The sequence below is a fragment of the Protopterus annectens genome, chromosome 1.part2, assembly GCF_019279795.1.
Source record: "Protopterus annectens isolate FY-2018-M chromosome 1.part2, PAN1.0, whole genome shotgun sequence".
NCBI classification, from domain to species: Eukaryota; Metazoa; Chordata; order Ceratodontiformes; family Protopteridae; genus Protopterus; species Protopterus annectens.
The window spans coordinates 913,473,875-913,495,026 of NC_056727.1; the positions used below are offsets into that span (position 1 = coordinate 913,473,875).

The 21,152-nt window shown below is 47.4% G+C and overlaps 1 protein-coding gene across 1 annotated transcript in view; it reads left to right on the forward strand.

Annotated features, from left to right (window-relative positions):
- Positions 1–21,152, forward strand: part of PARP1 (poly(ADP-ribose) polymerase 1) — a 2,301,307-nt gene that overhangs the window by 1,031,439 nt on the left and 1,248,716 nt on the right. The gene's annotated exons all lie outside the window — the stretch shown is intronic.

Genomic DNA, 21,152 nt, shown 5'->3' on the forward strand with positions numbered 1-21,152 from the left:
CCTGGCCCTACCATCTCCAACCCCAATCCTCATAATCAGACTAGAAACCACAACTTCTCCCATATTACAGCCAATAGAAAGCCAAGTGACTTCCTTCTACTAAGCCTAAGTATTAAAGTATATCCAACAAAGTCCATGAACTCCATGCCACCATTGACTTATACTCCCCAGATATTGTCATCCTGACAGAAACCTGGCTAAAACCTCATTACCAGTGAGCAAATACTCCCTACAGGTTACTGCATACTAAGAGTAGACCGGCTAAACAAAAAAGGAGGTGGTGTAGCTATAATATTTAAACAGCATCTAAACATCCAGATCTTAAAATCATCAGCTCCACAAATCCGCAATGAAGAAATAATGTATACCAACCTCAAAATTAACCAAAACAAAACCATCAACATAATTGGATGCTACTTCCCACCTGGCCAAAACATCCCTCCACTAGAAAACCTCCTCAGCTGGTCTACCCACCATCTCCCCCAAGAAACTATCATCTTAGGTGATTTCAATATTGACTGGCAATCCTGTTCTGGCAACAATCCAACCCATCATGTACACCTTCATGGCTTCACCCAACTAGTCCAGTCACCAACAAGGATAAATAAAAACTCCAGCAAGTACACTACCCTGGATTGGATACTAGTCAGTAAGAACCCCCAGTCATATATAACAGGCTGCTTATCAGATAGCCTCAGTGATCACTCCCCAACATTCCTACTCAAAAAATACCTGTACCAAGCTAAACCTGTCATCTATCGTCAAATACGTAAAAAACTAAACTTTAACCCACTCACATTCATCTCATCCCTCAAAGAATGTAACTGGCATGCTCTAAAGTACCTCAGTCTAGATGACGCAGTTGAATTTTTTAATACTACCTTCCTGAACATCCTTAATTACCATGCCCCCATAAGATTTTCCAGAACCAAAGCACAACACTCCCCATGGCTACAGAAAACCACTAAGTCAGAAATGAAAAACAGGGATAAAGCCTGGGAGCACTAGCGCAAAACCAAAACCCCCGCAGCTAGACAGAAATTCCTAGAACTACGCAATGGAGTCAAAAAGCTAATAAAACGGGACAAATTCCAGTACTACCAGTTTGCCCTAGACTCCTCACAACACAGCCCCAAACAATTCTGGTCCTCCATAAACACCATCCTCCACCCAGGTAAAGTCAGTACCCCTCCTCCTAACATCCCTCACTCCTCAGAAAATATTGCTACCTCATTCAACACACTTCACCCAAACCATACTATCACTAGCTAAACAACACAACCCCCCTCCCCTCCAACCCACACCTTCAACTAGTAATCTCCCCACTGCCTTCTTTTTTTCTCCTGTACCTACCTCCAACATAAAAAAACTCTTAACTGAACTTAAACCCACCAAATTAGCAGCAGACAACCTCCCAAGTGAATACCTACAAATCGCAGCTGATGCTCTGGCCTACCCAGTATCCATCTTGATTAACCGATCTCTGTCAGAAAGTTACGTTCCCACATTGTGGAAAGTCTCGCATATAATTCCCCTCCACAAAGGCGGACCCTGTGCAGAACTAACCAATTACCGCCCCATAGTTATTCTCTCTCCACTCTCCAAAATACTAGAGAGATGCATACACTCTCAGGTCTCACACTACCTCCTTACTAACAACCTCCTTTCCAGTACTCAGCATGGTTTCCGACCAAACCATAGCACCACCACTGCCTTACTCTCCTTTACTAACACTATCCTTCATCATAAAAACAATGGCTATCTCTCCTCTGCTACTTTCCTAGACCTATCTAAAGCATTTGACATGGTCCCACACAAACAACTTATCTCTGTCCTCAATAACCTATCCTCCTCGCAATCAGTCACCAACTGGTTTCAGAGTTACCTGTCTGACCGCCAACAATCTGTTGTATGGCAGAATGACATATCTCCCCAACTACCTGTCTCCATAGGGGTTCCCCAAGGATCCATCCTTGGACCCCTACTTTTCTCTGTTTACACCAATAATCTAGCCTCTGCCACCAAACATGGCACACTCATCCAATACGCAGATGACTCAACCATCATCTGCTCAAACCAGTCCCTACCCAAACTGCAAAAAGTCACACAGGAAGCCTTTTCCTCTGTTGAAACATGGTTATCCGATGCCCAATTAATACTCAACCCAAACAAAACTAAACTACTCATCTTCCAACCCACCAAACATACTCAAAACAACTCTCACTTTAACATCACAGCAAAAGACAACACCACTATATACCCAACTGAACACACCAAATTGCTAGTAGTGGAAATAGACAATAAACTAAAATTTGACATTCACATATCCATGACCATAAAAAGTCCACAAAAAACTAGGAGCATTATACAGAAATAAACAATTTCTCACCAAAGCAGCAAAGATTTCAATAGCAAATTCCCACCTTATCTCCACCCTTCTTTATGCCTCTCCAGTATATACCAACCTAAGGCAATGTGATCTAAACAAGCTAGAGACCTGCTACAACAAAATCGCCAAATTCGCCACAGGGGCATCCTACCGTAGTCACCACTGTCTCTCACTTGCTGAACTGGGCTGGCTTGAACTCTCTCACCTCCTTCAGTGGTATCAACTCTCACTCGCCCACAAACTAGTAAACCATCCACTAAATGTCCCATCCCTCTAGAATCTACTCCAACCCTATCGCACCACCAGACCACTAAGATCCAGCAACAAAAATCACTTGCAAATCACTAAAGCCAATAACTCTGCTGGTGAAGCACTATTCTCTTGCGCCATAGCCAAATTATGGAACTCACTCCCACCCACAATTACCTCCGTACCATCATGCACCAACTTCAAAACTTTATTAAAAGCGCACCTAAAAACATGCTGGCTGTGCCCTTGCAACTCCCACTCTATCATCATCCACCCCATCCAACTACTACCTTTCTTTCACCTCCACTAACTACCTTGATGATAGCAAGCTCAGATGCGGTCATAAGCCTAGTACTTACTATACAGCAGGAACTTCTCATTGTTACATTTGTTAATGCCTGTTATGTACTTCACAGATAAAAATTCTAGTTGTCTACTGATTTATTATGTTCTTCATCTGTAAATATGTTGTAAGTAATTTCTATGTTAAATTGTTAATCGCTATGTAATCCAATTTAACTACTGTCTGTTTATTTTACTGTGGAGCTTTTCTCCCCGGGCCTCCGCTGAAAATGGACCCAGGTCCAGTCGGACACTCCCGGTCAACAAATTTAAATAAATAAATAAATAAAAATAAATAAATTACATCAGTCTTAATTGCTGAGCGGTGCTCGAAGCAGAAGCAGTTCACAAGTGCCGGTCGTCCGACTCCTGAAATTTTCGTTTTTGAGATTCAGAACCGAAGTCTTCAAAAAAGCTAAGTACAACTTTGGGGATCCTTTTTCTTGCTCTAAACCGATGTCAGTAAAAGTTAACAATTGTATTACCTGTGGAAAGCAAATACCTCATAAAGATTTTTATTTGTACTGCATTCCTTGCTTAGGCCCAGACCACGACGTCCCCCGCTGTCAGTTTTGTGCCTTATTCAACACCCAAGCTATTCAACGTCTGTTTATTTTTGCTGCACATGATTTTGGTACTCTGTTTAACTATCCAGAAATGGCTTCGGTAAGCCATCTGACTACCGACATTCCGAAAAAACGTAAAGATAGACCGCATGGGTCCAAAGCTGCCGACGCTTCCGTTAAGCTAGTCGCCAGTTTGCCGGTACTCAGTAAGACACTTTCGCAGCCCCTGATACCCACTACTTCAGATTCGCAGGCCTCTACTGAGACCCATTTGGAGTCAGGTATGGCACGAGATGCTTCTTCGACCATGGAACCTTTGGATGTCTCTACCTTGGATGGGTTTGGAGCCGCTGTACAAGCACCCTGCTTCTGATGGTGTATTCAGGCCTACTGACTTGCATTTCAAACCAACGCCATCTTCTTCAAGGCCTAAAACTTGACCCATGACTAGAAAACTGACATACAAACCGCATGGTCAGGCCCATATGCCGAAAAAAACAAATAAGAATGGCTGAAGACCTTATTACTTTAATTAGGTGAAGCCAGCCTTCACCTTCTAAGAGACCTAGAACTGATTTTCCTTCTGATTCTTCTGATCAAGATTTTGAAATTTCTGATCTGAAGTAGGATATTCATTTGTCTGCAACCTGTGGGTTATGGATCCGATATCGGATCCGAACCGGCATAGTTTTCCAGCTATGGATCCAAGCTCTCAGCTCCTCCCCTCACCCATAATGCCCTGCTCTACCCTCATGACCTCAGATCTTGTTTGCCGCGCTGGTAACTAGATGTGGATTTCATAGCTCTCAGCTAAGTAGACTTTTCTTGTTAAAAAATAGAGAATTTTTTTCCTTCTTTAACTTTTTTGTGTGAAAGTTGTAGGTTTCCTATTATTATTGACTGTTTTTAGATTAATTTAATTTTCAGTAGTAATTTTTATTCCCTCCCCTCGCTGGTACGTAGAGTGTGTGTGAGGCCTGTGTGCTTCTTTTATTGTTTAAGTTACTTTTCTGTAACTTTAGGTTAGTTTATAGACTATGGCTGAACAGCCTAAGTCCATATTTTCAAAATGCTCCGAGTGTGGCCATAAGCTCTCACCGGCTGATGGCCACACTCGGTGTGTTAGCTGTCTTGGGGTTGAACACCTCACATCTGGTTGTACCATTTGTGCAGGGTTCAACCCCAGGGCACTGAGGGAGCGGAGGTCCAAGCTGGTCTTGGCGGGTCTTTTACCGCCGGACTCGGCTCCGACCTCCGCTCCTTCGGGGACTCCTGCGGCTGCAGTTGTTCCCCCTGTGGCACCCCCTCCTGCTCCTGGGACTCAAACTCCCGCTTCAGGACAGGAGAGGGATGCTTCTAAGAAGGACCGGAGGGAGAAGCACCACAAGCGGGCCGAGACCTCTGTTTCGCCCCGCCAGCCAAGCGGCTTCTCCCGGCTTCCTTGTCGGTGCGGTCTCCTCCTTCGGCTCCGGTGACCTGTGTGCTTCTCAGCGGGTGCTGAGGAGGAGGAGACCGATCTCCGTCGAGGCTATCGAGGAGGCATTCCAGGCCTACCTCGGTAGCCTCGCCGAGATCTACCCATAGCCTTTCGGATGCTGATCTGGACCGGATGATGAGAAGGTTCATCCAGGCCCAGATGCAGATGGGAGTGCTCTTGCCTCCCTCGGGAGCTCAACACCCTTTTAAGCCTATTGCTCCTTCTCCGACCCGCTACCGGGTTCGAGCAACTGGAGCCGAGCAGCCGAGCCGGGGAGGTCGGAGCCGATAGTACTTGGTACCGGATCCGACCATGCCCTCGAGTGCGTCGGATCCGATCTCGGAGCCTGGATCCGAGCCGGATCCGGGGATCAGTGCTCCTTCGGCGCCGTCTGTGTCGGAGCGCACTGTCCCTTCGGATCCGAAAGTGCTTCGCGCCGGCTCGATCCACTCTTCGGATCCGAGGGAGCCGATTGTCGGATCCTTTGGTCGAGGTCGGCTCCCCTTCGGCTTTTGATGTAGTGGAGAGGGCTCTGTTGAGGGTCTCCGGACCCCTGGCACTTGCTTCGCCCGCCCGCTCCCTCTGCACTGGGCCAGGCTTCCACCATCCGCCCCTGGGACAGCCCGCTTTCTGTGCCCCAAGTTGCTCCCATGGAGCAAATTGCTGCTGAGGACTCCTCTGACAGCCCCCAGAGGAGGCTCTCAAGCATACGCAAAAGGAGGCACATTGACTCCCTGAGTCTCTCACTGAAGACACGGACTTGGAGGAAGGGGAAGGCTCCCCACGGTCACCCCCCAAGGATGTCTCCTTCGGAGACATCATGGAAATGCTCCGTATTAGGGGGGGGTGGTCTGCCCCAAGTCTTCCTCGACGAGTCCGTGTTCTTGGAGGCATTCAAACGGGCCCGTCTACCGCTTGGGTGTCCCCACCTGCCGTCCCTCTGGTGGACCTTATTACCACCAGGGCGTGGAAGGAACCGGACACCGTGGAGCCAATTCCCAAAAGACCTGATAGAATCCTTAGCCCGCCTTCCGACAGGACCCATTGGAGTAAGGGCCTCCTGTAGATGCCATGTTGATGGCGGCCACAAAGAGGGAACTGGCTCAGGAGAGTCCCTCAGTCCACCCACCGAGCAAGGAGTCTCGGATGATGGACCGCTTGGGGAAGCGGATGTTCAGTTCGGCGACCTTCTCGGTAAGGGCGCTGAACTATTTGGCACATGTTATTCGGATGCAGCGAGACCTTATTAAGAGTACGCTGCATCCCCAGTCCATTTCGAGGAGGACAGAGCTCTGCACTCCACCAAAATGGCCACTCTTAGGTCAGTCACAAATACTTCTATCGGCTACTCTCCCATGCTACGGAGGGCGCCGCTAGAGCTGCGGGACAGGACTGGTCACTAGACGCCAGGCCTGGCTCCGCCACTGCATTTTTCTGAGCCCTTCAAGGCCGCTTGCAACGCCTTTGATGGTTCTGCTCTGTTTGGCAAGACCGTTCACAGACGTTGACCCAGAGCGAGAAGGACGGAAGACGCTGTCTGCCGTGAATCCGCTTCTCTGCACCCCAGAGGCCCTATTCTAGGAACCAAAAGGGTCAGAAGAAGATGTGGTTCCGAAGTCGCAGCAGTCCCAGCCTGCTCCGGACAACCAGTCCTTCCGTGGCAGAGGAGGACAGGGAGGACGCCGCCCTAGAGGCAGAGGGGCTCCCAGAAACTTCGGGTCCAGGGAACCTTTCTCTGAACGGCCCGCAGCAACCCTGAGGGTTGCCCGACTGCTCTACTCTGGAGGCAGTCGGGGACGTTCTGGGCACCTAGCGGCATGGGAGTCCATAACATCGGACCGCTGGGTTCTCCAAATCATATCCAGGGATATCGCATTCCTTTCCTTCACCTTCCAAAGATGAAGTCCCTCCCAGACGTACCACCCGGTCAAAGGGAGGCCGCTTTGGCAGAAATTGGCCATCTGCTAGAGAAAAGAGCCATCCAGCCCGTTCCCCACAGACCAGATCGGATCAGGGTTCTACTCCAGGTTCTTTTAGTGCCAAAAGACGGGGGAACTAAGACCAATCCTAGACCTCTCTCTCTTGAACCTGGCAGTCCCCAAAGAAAAATTCCGAATGGTCACTCTACAATCTATTCTCCCCCTTCTGGGAGAAGGCCACTGGATGTGCTCGATAGATCTCAAGGACGCGTACTACCACATCCTAATGGACAGACGCTCAGGAGGTTTCTCCGCTCGGCTGGGAGCCAGTCACTACCAGTTCCGGGTCCTTCCCTTTGGTCTCACCACAGCCCCAGGGTGTTTACCAAAGTACTAGCAGTGGTAGCGGCCCACCTGAGGCTTGCGCGGGTGCAGGTCTTTCCCTACCTGGACGACTGGCTCCTTACCGCCCCAACAAGGCATCTACTTCTCTCGGCACGAGACTCCTTTCTCCATCTTGCTCCATTTCTGGGCATCACAATAAATACAAACAAGTCCAACCTGGCACCCACTCAGCTCTTAGATTTCATAGGGGCCAGACTAGACACAAGGAGTTTACGAGCCTTCCTCACTGCGGACAGAGTTCTAAATCTGCAGCTCCAGGTGCGGGCCATTCTCCATTCATGTTCTGTTCCAGCGGAGTTGGTCCTGAGGGCTCTAGGGTCCATGGCTTCGTCGATAGCACTTCTTCCTCTTGCCAGGCTCAATATGCATTCTACAGTGGACGCTCTTAGTACAGTGGTCATACCTTGCTCTCCCATGCATCATCCCATAGCGATCAGCAAGGCTTGCAAGCGGTCCCTCTTGTGGTGGCTCCACTCCCGGATCTCCACGAGGGTCGCCCATTTTGTGCTTCTCCCCTCTCGCCACGGTGACCACGGACGCCTCCCCTCGGGTGGGGGCACTTTGGGCCGGACAGTCCAAGGCACGTGGAGCGATTCAGAGACCTTTCTGCATATCAATGTTCTAGAGATGAGAGCAGTGCTCTTAGCGTTGCTAGCACTTCAGGACTTTCTTCCCTTGGGAACAATTGCGATTCAATCGGACAATATGTCTGTTGTCTGGTACATCAACAAGCAAGGGGAACAAGGTCTTACCCTCTTTGTCGAGAGGCCATGAGAGTTTGGGAATGGGCAATCTCCACCAATCGCTTTCTCATAGCAACGCACATTCCGGTCGGTCCAACATCCTAGCGGACAAGCTCAGTCGCACCATTCTGACCCCTTACGAGTGGTCTCTCAATTGTCAAGTAGCGAACGCATATTCGCACGGTGGGGAACCCCTTCATGCGATCTTTTGCTTCTCCCTCAAACACCAAGTGCGACAGTTTTTCGCTCTAATACCTCCTCCGGAGGTACCCCAAGAGACGCTCTGGTGCATGCTTGGCCACCCGGTCTTCTGTATGCCTATCCACCCTTGCCTCTGATGCTGCAAGTTCTTCAGAAAGCCTCTCGGGTGGGTTGCAGAATGATTCTCATTGCTCCATTCTGGCCTCGACAGATCTGGTTCCCCTTCCTAAGGTCTCACTCGGTGAATCCTCCTTGGATTCTAGATCCCATTCCGAATCTGATATCCCATCCATCCTGCATTCCTCCTCCGAACCTGGACAACCTGAAGCTGACTGCTTGGCTGCTCCAGTTCCACTCTTGATAAGGACTCGGTATTTCTTCACCGGTAAAGGCTATTTTGGTGGCGGCTCATAAACCATCCACTAGAAAGGTTTACGAAGCAAATGGAAACGCTTTCTCTGTGTGGGCGGAGGCAAGGCCTAGATCCCTTCACGGTTCCTCTCCTGTAGTGCTTGATTTTCTAACTTCTCTCGTTAATGATGGTGCCGGCAGTTAGACATACAAAGTTAAACTGGCGGCAATTTCTCACTATCACATTGGTCAAGAGTCTAATCCTCTTATGTCAGCCAAATTGTGCAAAACATTTCTTAAGGGTACTTTCCTTCTCAGGCCCCTATAAAGCAAGCAGTTCCTCCTTGGGACCTTTCTTTGGTCCTACAGGCCTTGACCGCTCCCCTTCGAGCCAGGCCACAGTGGATCTCAAATTCTTGTCTTACAAGACAGCCTTTTGGTAGCCATTACATCAGCCAAGAGAGTTTCTGAACTTCAAGCTTTATCAGCTAAACCTCCTTACTTGGTTTTTATCCGGACCGTGTCTCCCTCAGGACCAACCCGTCCTTCCTTCCTAAAATCGCTTCTGAAGCAAACATCAATCAATCCATTAACCTCCCTGTTTTCTTCCCTAAGTATGAAAACAAAGGTGAATATAGGCTACACTCACTAGATGTTCACAGGCAACTAAGATTTTATCTCAACAGGACAGCTGGTCATAGGCAATCCGACCAGCTGTTTATTTCCTTTGCAAAATTCAATTTGGGCAAGCCAATTTCTAAAGTTTCTCTGTCCCGCTGGATTTCACAGTGCATTTTATTGGCTTATCAAGCGTCAGGAAGGCCCGCACCGAGGGTGTTCATGCCCATTCAACCCGGTCAGTATCTACCTCGGCAGCCTTCAAGGCTAGGATTCCTCTAGATGATATTTGTGCAGCAGCCACGTGGGCTTCATCTCATACATTTATTTCTCACTATAAGTTGGATCTTGCATCTAGGGGTAGAGCATCCTTTGGCTCCTTGGTGCTCGGAATATCCTTCCATGATGGCCCAAGATTCAGGTAGCTGGGGACTCTGTCCCACAGGTTGCAGACAAATGAATATCCTACTTCAGATTTAGAAGTTATGTACTCACCATAACGTTCCATCTGAGTAGGTGTATTCATTTGTCTGCAACCATCCCGCCTCCTATCCCCTGGCCTTTCAGTTTCCTGCATATTCCTTGTTACCCTTTTGAGGGTATTGTTGCTTTGGCAAACTCGATCTGAGGTCATGAGGGTAGAGCAGGGCATTATGGGTGAGGGGAGGAGCTGAGAGCTTGGATCCATAGCTGGAAAACTATGCCGGTTCGGATCCGATATCGGATCCATAACCCACAGGTTGCAGACAAATGAATACACCTACTCAGATGGAACGTTATGGTGAGTACATAACTTCTAATTTTTTCTGATTACCAGGATTTGCCCTTCTCTACCTATGAGGATTCTGATGCAGAGGACTCCATTCCCTCTGCTTCCCCTCCAGAAGATTTTGTTTTGGTGAAACCTTGCACACTCTTAGGGAGCATTTCTACAGGGAAAGCCATGATTATTCTGACTCCAAAAAGAGGCTTAGGGAATTCTTACTCATTCCTCAACACAGGCCTTTAGCTATCCCCCCTCTCCTGGACATTGTAGATGATGCCTTTTTGGAATCTAGCCTGGCCCCAGACACTTTACCTCTAGCTCCCAGGAAACATGACCGGTATTACAAAGTACCTGACTCTCTAGTTCCTCTAAAAGAATCCTACTGTGGACCCAGAGACCATTTCCCAAGGACCTAAAGGCATTAAGGCTACTACTGCTAAAAAACCCCTACCCCCTCTGATAGAGATTCCAGGGCCTTGGACAGATTGGGTAAGAAGGTATACACTTTTGCTACTTTGGCCATTAGGGCCTTAAACTGCCAGTTTCATATGTTAAAGTATCAGCAGCATGTTATGGGACTACTTAAACAGAAATTGATGTTGATTCCTGACTGTGCTGAAAATAGATTTACATGATTTAATGCATGCTGCTGAACAAGTTGGTAAACATACTTTGCAATGTGGTTTTGACTTTCTAGAAGCATCTTGCAGGGCTGCTGTCACTGGGTCTGTTCTTAGAAGGCATGCTTGACTTAAGGAGCAAAATTTGCTAGATCATGTTGAAGCTAAATTATTGGATGCTCCCTTAAACTAAGAATGCCTGTTTGGTAACAAAGCAGAAGAAATCCTTAAAAAGATGGAGGAAAAAGCTAAATCTATGCTAACTGTTAGATTTCCTGCAAGTACAGCCTCAAAGATTTAGTAGACACTGGCCTTCTAAGAATTGGTCCTTTCCTGTCTCTTCCAGGCCTTCTCAGTCCAAACCCAGGAACAGCAGACCACCTAGGCTACAGTCTAAAGGTACTCACAGGCCTAAGCAGTGGGTGGGGGTGGGGGGGTGGCTTCCACTTCCAAAGCTGGAAGTAGTAAGACACCCCCCCCCCCCATGGAAAAATTTCACAATGACTTAACCTTAAACCTTCCAAGCCCCGTCAATTGCCTGCTCCCTTAGGGGGAAGATCACCCGGCATGCAAAAAACTGGGAACTCATTACCCAGGACAAATGGGTTTTAAATATAGTTTTCCAAGGATACAGATTCCACTTCCACACCTTACCAACCCCAAGCGGTTGGCCAGACCTACCCCCAAATCAGTGGGTAGAGGCTCAACAGCAGGTTCTCTCTCTAAATATCAGGGCTGTTCAGCCTGTCCCAGCAGAAGAAAAGGGGCAAGGTTTTTACTCAAGACTTTTCCTGATCCCCAGAAAAGACAGCTGCTGGTGTCCTATCCTGGACCTCTCTATTCTAAACACCTTTTTGGTAATCCCGAAATTAAAAATGCTAACACTTCAACAGCTGCTTCCTATGCTAGGCAAAGATGCCTGGTTGGCAACCTAGGACTTAAAGGAAGCTTACCTGCCCATCCCAATAAGGGAATCTTGCAGGAAATACCTACGCTTCAGAGCAGGCTCCATGCACTATCAGTTCTCTGCACTTCCCTTTGGCTTATCTACTGCACCCAGGGTATTCACAAAGTGCCTAGCTCCAGTTATTGCATTTTGCAGGCAAAGAAATATTCAAATATACCCTTACCTGGACGATTGCCTAATTCAGGCAGAAAGCCAGGACATGCTACTAAAACATCTGGCATTTGTAAAGAAACTTCTAACCTCATTGGGGTACACCATAAACGAAAAAAAATCTCATCTAGTACCCTGCCAGCAAATTGTATTCCTGGGAGAACTTGAACACTACTTCCCAGATGGCTTACCTCACGCCAGAGAAACAAGTTTGACAGCCTACTTCAAACTACTGGCCACAAAGACCCAGCTATCTGCAAGGAAAATCCTGCAAGCCCTGGGGTTCATGGCCTCTTGCATTCTACTAGATGTCCTTCAAGGATGCATCTGCAGTCCTAACAAATGGGTTGTCCTGTCATCAGGCAGCCCTTCGGTCGGCCGGATTCCAAAGTCTGGGTCTGGCCTCGGCTGGTGTCGCACTTCACCCGACGTCATCTCTGCTGGTCCTCGGGTATAAAGGCATCAGCCGACGCCATTTTCCTCAGTCTTTCTTGCCGCGTGGCGCCCGAAGCAGAAGCTGTTCGCAAGTGCCGGTCGGTCAGATCCAGAGATTACTACTACCGAATACTACTTCGAAGACTTCTAAAAAGCTAAGTACCTCGTTGGGGACTCTTTTTGCCTCAGCCGATGTCAGAAAAAGTGAATAACTGTTTAACTTGGGGGAAACAAATACCTCATAAAGATTTCCACTCTTACTGCTTACCTTGTTTAGGCCCAGACCACGACGTAGCAGCCTGTTTAGCCTGTGCTTCCTTCAACCGACGAACGCTTAGGCGTCGGTCGGAGTTTGCTGAACAGTTTTTTGGCTCAGATTTTGCGTACATTATGCCGTCGGATCCTCCGACTTCTCAAATTAAGAAACGCAAAGAAAAAGACTGACACTCGCGGTCCGCGGTTTCGGCCGAAACCACGGTTAAGCAAACCACGAGTGTCTCGGTTTCGGCCGAAACCGAGCAAACGGGTCAATCTTCAGCCGAATCCATGACTACTACCGAGGCTCCTGCTACCCTAGTTGAATCGGCCTCTGAAGTTTTGCCTACTAATGTGGTTTCTCTAGAATTATCGGACACCATCCCTTTGGATGTCTCTACCCCAGCACGTGGTACTGCTAGGCCTCCTGCAGCCATGTCTATAAAGGCCTTTGCCAGGGCTAAAGCAGCCAAAACTGCTAAGTCTGTGCCTGTTAAGCCCCCCTCTCACAGGTCCAGTTCCAGTTCCCAAATGCTTACTCTGGCAGAGGATCTCATCTCTTTAATAAGGGATCCCAATCTCACCCAGACAGGGCCTCTCAACCTCCAGAAAAGAGACCTAGAGCAGAGCCCCCTGAGCCAGTGTCCTCAGATGACTCTTCTGATGATTCAGACAATACAGACCATCCAGAGGCTCCTTTTTCTACTTATGAAGATTCCGATGCTGAAGAATCTATTCCTTCTGCCTCTCCACCAGAGGAATTTTCCTTTGGGGAAACCTTACATGCCATGAGAGAGCAATTCCAATGGCAGGGACAAGATTTCTCAGATTCAAGAAAAAGGCTTAGGACCTTTCTACACTTAACGCAACATAGGCCCTTAGCTATACCTCCAGTTCTTCCTGTTGTGGATGATGCATTTAATGATGTTTGCACTGCTCCTGATACTTTACCTCCAGCCCCTGCCAAGCCCGATAGGTTTTACAGGGTACCGGACACTCATCACCACCTATACAAGGCTCCCCTTGCAGATCCTGAGACTATCTCACAGGGGCCTAAGGCAGTAGCTTCGACCTCAGCGAAAAACCCTCTCCCTTCTGAAAGGGAATCCAGGTCCTTAGAGAGATGGGGTAAAAAAGTATACACCTCTGCTACTCTCTCAGCTAGAGCTTTGAACTGTCAGTTTCATATGATCCAATACCAAGAGTTTATGCTTGATCAGTTAACTAAGAAACTGTCCCCTGATGATTCCTTAGATAAGAAATATGTTTTAGAAATGGTGAATAACATTCAGCAGGTTAGTAACCATTCTTTAAAATGTGGCTATGATGCACTGGAGGCTTCATTTAGATCAGCCATGACTGGCACAGTTATAAGAAGGCATGCATGGTTGAAAGAACAGGTCTTGCCGGATCATGTTAAAGCAAAACTATTAGATGCTCCTATGGATAAGGTCAGTCTATTTGGTTCTCCTGCCCAGCAAGTAATGAAGAAAATAGAAGAGAAGGCAAAATCTGTACAAACAGTTAAAGATTTCTTACAGGTTCAGCCCCCAAGGTTTAGCAGGAACTGGCATTCCAAAAATTGGTCCTTTCCAGACTCCTCTAAATCTCAGAGAGGCAGGAATAGACGTTCCAGAGGCAGAAATCAATCCAGAGGAGGTGCCTACAGAGGACGCCAGTGGCAAGGCAATAACCAACGAGGCACAGACACAACCACTGCCACTACAACAGGACAAACACAGTGACTTGGCTCTGACACCGCCTTCCAGGGAACAAATAGCAGCACCCTTAGGCGGAAAGTTAGCCTTATTTTCAAAAAATTGGCACTATATCACAAGAGACAAGTGGATTTTGCAAACTATAGACCAAGGCTACAGGTTTCATTTCCACAACTTACCAGTAAAAAGAGGAATGCCAAACCTACCACCAAATCAAAAACAGAAGCTCTAAAACAGATAGCTCAATTAACAAAGATGAGAGCTGTGGAAAGGGTGCCACCTACAGAACAGGGCAAAGGATTTTATTCCAGACTCTTCCTAGTACCAAGAAAAGAGAAAAGTTGGAGACCTATTCTCGACCTGTCCGCTTTAAACACATTCATCATTGTTCCAAAATTCAAAATGCTGACCCTACAGCAACTTCTTCCCATGCTGGGCAAGGAGTGTTGGCTGGTAACTCTAGATCTCAAGGAGGCATACCTGCACGTCCCCATACGACCAAATTGCAGAAGATACCTCAGATTTCTTGCAGGATCAGAGCATTATCAATTCTCAGCATTGCCCTTTGGCTTATCTACTGCGCCCAGAGTATTCACAAAATGCCTGGCATCAGTAATCGCTCATTACAGGCTACTGGGAATCCAAATTTATCCATACCTGGACGACTGCCTGATGCAAGCGGACAACAAAAGCAAGCTGACACAAGACTTACAAAGAGTCATTTGCTTACTACAAGCCCTGGGATACACAGTCAATTTAAAAAAGTCAAGACTGATACCATCCCAAACAAGAACATTCTTGGGTGCAGAATTGGACACAGTAAAACAGATGGCATTCCTAACTGCAGAAAAACAAGAACATCTCCCTCTTTACTTCTTGGCATTAACAAAGCAGAACAAACTAACAGCAAGGAAAGTACTGCAGGCCTTGGGCTTCATGGCATCATGCATAATCCTGGTCCCCCATGCCAGACTGCATATGAGAAAGCTACAGTGGTACCTAAAGAATTTATGATCTCAACACAGGCACAGCTTAGAAACCGAAATACCACTAATCCCATGCCTGAAACAAGAGTTCCTATGGTGGGCTCAAGCATGCCAGTCAAACCCAGGTTTGCCCTTCCACAACATTCAAGCAAGCCAAACCATCACAACGGATGCCTCAGACCTCGGTTGGGGGGCCCACATGCTGGACAAATGCATTCAAGGATTATGGACTCCAGATCAGCTGCACCTGCACATAAATCAAAAAGAAATGCTGGCAGTAAAACTAGCAATCCAGAATTTCAGACCATTCCTCAAAGAAGGCCAATTAATGATAAGGACAGACAACACCACAGTCATGTGGTACATCAACAAACAGGGAGGCACTCATTCATACCCCCTATGTCGAATGGCTCTGGACCTATGGAATATGGCTCTGAGCTACAACATCCAGTTACAGGCAATATTTGTACCGGGAAAAGAAAACATCCTAGCAGACATGTTAAGCAGAACTACCTCGGATGCTCACGAATGGATGCTACACCCCGACATCTTCAAGGCCATCACAAAAAATGGGGAATGCCACAAATAGACCTATTCGCATCCCCACTCAATCACCAGATCAAGAAATTCTGCACAAGGACATACCACCCACTGGCTTGGAAGGTGGACTCTCTATCCTTCAGTTGGAAAGACCTGACAGCATATGCATTTCCACCTCTTCCTTTGATGCACAAGGTACTGCTGAAAATCAAATAGGAACGTCCAAGGATAATTCTGATAGCTCCAAATTGGCCAAGACAACATTGGTATCCTTTGCTGAGGAGCATGTCTCGGGGAGGAACGTGGACACTACCCCTGATTCCTTTGATGTTAACTCAGAGCGACTACAACATCATGCATCCAAACCTGAAAACTCTACAACTGACTGCCTGGAACATTACATAAGAACAACTAACCCAGATTTATCCCAAAGGGTTAAAGACATTATCCTTGAGGCCCGCAGACCTTCAACAAGAAGGAACTATGCAGGAAAATGGAAAAGGTTTGTCATTTGGAGTTCTGAAAGAGGAAAAGATGTGTCAAAGATAGATATTGCCAACATCCTGGAGTATTTGGCAGAGCTTCTCCATACAGGCCTGTCCTATTCCTCCATCAAGATACATGCATCAGCTATTTCTGCAGAATACAGCTTGATCCCCTGTCTTCTCACACCCTCTACTCAGGCAGTTCCTCAGAGGAATCAAGAATGTAAAACCTCCTAGGAAACCACCATTACCAGCATGGGACTTGAACTTTGTGCTAGAAAAATTGACACTCCCTCCATTCGAACCAGCAGCAACAGCAGACCTTCAACACCTATCCTGGAAAACTGCTTTCCTACTGGCAATTAGTTCAGCAAGGAGGGTTTCGGAACTACAGGCCTTAATGGCAGTACAACCCTTCCTAATCTTCCATTAAGATAGTGTGTCCCTGAGAACTAATCCTACATTTATGCCTAAGGTGGTATCCAGAGTGTCTCTAAACCAGGCAATCCACCTACCTACCTTCTTTCCCAATCCACAGAACAGGGGGGAAAGACTGCTGCATACCTTGGATGTACACAGACAGTTGCGCTACTACCTGGACAGAACCAAGGGCAATAGAAAAACTGACCAGCTTCTAGTAGCTTATGCAACAGGAAGGGAAGGGAAAGCAATTTCCAAACAGACAATCTCCAAGTGGATAGGAAATTGCATAAGATTCTGTTACTCCTACCATGGAAAGCAAATTCCACAGAACATAAGGCCTCATTCTACAAGGGCTACAGCCACTACCACAGCTTTCTTACGAGGAGTGGCTACCAAGGACATTATTGAGGCGGCTACTTGGACCTCCGTGCATACATTTGCCAAGCATTATAACTTACCTCTATACTCTAGATCCCGAGCAGGCTTTGCCACTGCTGTTTTGCAAGGGATCCTAACTACACCATAATTCTTCTTCCTCCTCCCTAGTTTGGCTATGGTATTCTACCCATTTGTTAGGACTGCAGATGCATCCTTGAAGGACATAGTACAGTTTTGTACCTACCATAAATGTAGATGTCCGAACAGGATAGCATCTGCAGTCAGGATTACCCACCCTCCTTCCCTCTGTGGTACTCCTAGGGTATTTACCCTCCTAATAGCTAGCTGGGGGGGATCTCTTATGGTGTATTTGTTTGTATATATGTACATACATGCTTATTTTTGTGTTTGCCTTCTACCTTTTTGGAAACATTGGCATTTATCCAAAATTTAGCTTTCCAAGAGGGCAACTGGCATCTGGGGCAAGAAACACTGAGGAAAATGGCGTCGGCTGATGCCTTTATACCCGAGGACCAGCAGAGATGACGTCGGGTGAAGTGCGACACCAGCCGAGGCCAGACCCAGACTTTGGAATCCGGCCGACCGAAGGGCTGCCTGACGACAGGACAACCCATTTGTTAGGACTGCAGATGCTATCCTGTTCGGACATCTACATTTATGGTAGGTACAAAACTGTACTTTCCATATGCAAGACTGCATATGAAGAAACTACAATGGTATCTAAAAAGCCTATGGTGTCAACATTCTCAGGACCTGGAATCAATGATTCCTATCATTCCTTGCATAAAGACAGAGTTTCTTTGGTGGGCAGGGGCCTGCTACTACAACAAGGAGCTCCCATTCACTCTACCCCCTGCCGCCCAAACCCTCACAGACTCATCAGAGTATGCATGGGGCGCTCACTTGGCAGGGCAGTGCATTCAGGGTAAATGGAGCCAGAGTCAGATGCACCTGCATATCAACCAGAAAGAAATGTTAGCTGTACAGAATTCCCTGACAGCCTTCAAGGACCACATTCTTCCAGGACAATTATTGGTAAAGACAGACAACACCACTGTTACGTGGTACATAAACAAGCAGGGGGAACCTACTCGTACCCTCTCTGCAGACTAGCCATGGCTCTGTGGAACACGGCCTTGAGCTACCAAGTGCACCTACTAGCTCATTTCCTGCCAGGCAAGCTAAATTCACTGGCAGACCTAAGCAGAAATATCATGGACCCAAACGAGTGGAAACTAGGACCCAAAGGTATTCAACCTTTTGAGAAACAAATGAGGGAATCCAGAGATAGACCTGTTTGCCTCCCCCCAAAACTACCAGTTGTCCAAATTCTGCACAAGGACTTCCCACAGTCAAGCTTGGAAAGTGGATGCCTTGTCCTTCACCTGGGAAAGCCTCTCAATTTATGCCTTCCCCCTCTGCCTCTCCTCTCGATCTGCTAAAGCTCAGTCACGACAAACCAAGGACAATACTGATTGCACAAGACGGGCCACGCCAGCACTGGTACCCCCTTGCACAGTATGTCACTGCTGGAACCATGGCACCTGCCTTAGACCCCTTCCCTGCTGTCCCAGCAGGAGGGCCAGATTTTGCACCCTCAGCTTCAAACCCTGAACCTTGCAGCCTGGCTAATTCCTTGAGTGCTCCAGTAGCATCCCTCAGTAAGCAGGTGCTAGATGTCATTCTGGAGGCAAGGAGGGCCTAGTACTAGAAAATCCTATGCTGAAAAGTGGAAAAGATACTGTTCCTGGAGCCAGACTCTGGGTCCAGCTTACCTCATATTCTTTAGTACTTAACAGAGATGCTCCACAAGGGCCTTTCCTTTTCGTCCATTAAAATTCATGCCTCTGCCATTTCAGCTAATTATAATACTGAACCACCCCTCTTCTCTCACCCCCCTGCTAAAGCAATTTCTCAGAGGGGCCAAAAATTTAAGACCACCCAGGAGAGCCCCTACTCCAGCCTGGGACCTTAACTTTGTATTGGAAAAGCTCACTCTACCTCCTTTTGAGCCAGCTGCAACTGCAGAGTTGAAATTCCTTTCTTGGAAAACAGCCTTCCTTCTAGCCATCACTTCAGCAAGAAGAGTGTCTGAATTACAGGCCCTCATGGCAGTGGAGCCCTTCATCATCTTCCATGCAGACAGGGTGTCCCTCAGGACCAATATTTCCTTTATGCCCAAGGTGGTGTCTAGTGTGGCCCTTAATCAGTCCATTCATTTGCCTACTTTTTTCCCTAATCCACAGAACAAAGGAGAACGAATAATGCACTCTTTGGACATGCACAGACAACTTAGATTTTATTTGGACAGGACTAAGCCTCTCAAAATCTAAATAGCTGCTAGTTGGCTTTGCTGCAAGGGCAGAGGGGAAGGCCATTTCAAATCAAACCATTTCTAAGTGGATAGCCCATTGCATTAATTTCTGCTATAAGCACTATGGAAAACGTAGCCCACAGGGGATAAGATCACATTCCACCAGGGCTGCATCTACCTCTACAGCCTTTCTCAAAGGTGTCCCTACCAGGGACATCCTAGAAGCTCTGCACATACCTTCACCAAGCATTACCACATGCCTGTTTTTTCCAAGTCCAGAGCTGGTTTTGCCACGGTAGTCTTGCAGGGCTTAATAGCTGGTCCTAATGCTCTCTAACTTCCTCCTCCCTTCCTCAGCTTTGGGAATTGACCCAAATATAAAGACTGCAGCAGTGAAACACAAAGAACATAGTACAGTTGTGTACACTTACAATAAATGTAGATGTTCGAGTGTATTCAGTGTTGCAGTCCTGGTTACCCTCCCTCCAGCCCTCTGTCTTCTCTTGGCTATACCTTTCTTCCTGTTAAGTGTATTACAGCTATCTGGTGTATTTGCTTTTTATTGGAGGTGTAACCTAACATATAATTGCTTCCTATTAGGGGGGCACCTGACATCTGGGGCAAGAAAAACTGATGTAATGACGTCGGCTGCATGTTTTATACCCCTGACGTCATGGAAGAAGGGACAGCATCTGACGCAGGGATCCAAGACTTTGATATTCAGGCTGTCTGAGGACTACCTGCAGGCAGATAACCCAAATGTAATGACTAACAGTGAATACACTGGAGCACCTACATTTATGATAATTGTACACAACTGTACTGTATCAATCCATATGTTACCAAATGGGTACCAAACTGGCTCACTGATAGAATCCACTTAATAAAAATAGGGAAAACCACCTCAAACAGTAGACTTATGAGCAGTGTACCCCAGGGATCAATCTTGGGACCTCTCTCATTTGGGATATACTTCTGTGAGGTGCAGGCTAAAACCAGTGGGCTATGGCTGACCAGGTTTGCCGATGACTGCAAGCTAGGCACAGTCATCATTTCCACTAGTGATGTGGACGTCATCCAAGAGGGTCTCACCCAAACAAATGACTGGTGCCAGAAACATGGCTCCAAGCTGAATGCCAAAAAAATGCATCCTCATCATCATCCCCTTTGGGGAGAGTGACGTCCCCATACATTATAACATTAATAATGTCCTAAGCATGCAATCAGTCGTGAGGGATTTGGGCGCCCAGGTTGATAGCAACCTGACTTGACCACCATGTTGCTTTCGTTGTACAGAAACTTTCTACATGGCCCACCTCATAAGTAAGGATATCCCATCCAGGGATAATGATGCCATAACATCCCTGTATTCTTCCCTAATAAGGCCAGTTATTGAGTACAGTGCCCCCTTCGGCATGTACCTCGCAAAGCACATGCAGCAGCTGGAGAGACCACAGAGGTTCCTCACCTGGAGAATCCAGGGCCTCAGACATCTACCCTACACAGGCTAAAAGCCCTGTCCCTCTACTCAGTTTCATACACACTCCTCAGAGGTGACCTCTGTCTGGCATACAGAGCAATCTCAGACCCCCCTTGATGGGACTGTTGCATATCCGCAAGTCAGGCTCCAGTCAAGTAACCCGCATGTGTGACCACAACCTGGTCTGTGACATCAGTAGGACTTGTTGTTGGGACAGATTTGTGTCCCAGAGACTCCCCCATCTGTGGAATAGACTCCCTCTCCACGGCAAGCAGAGCACCTCATTATCCCTTTTCAGGTGCAACCTGGATAACTGGATGGGAAACAGAAAATACACTCCTGGGATTCTACCTG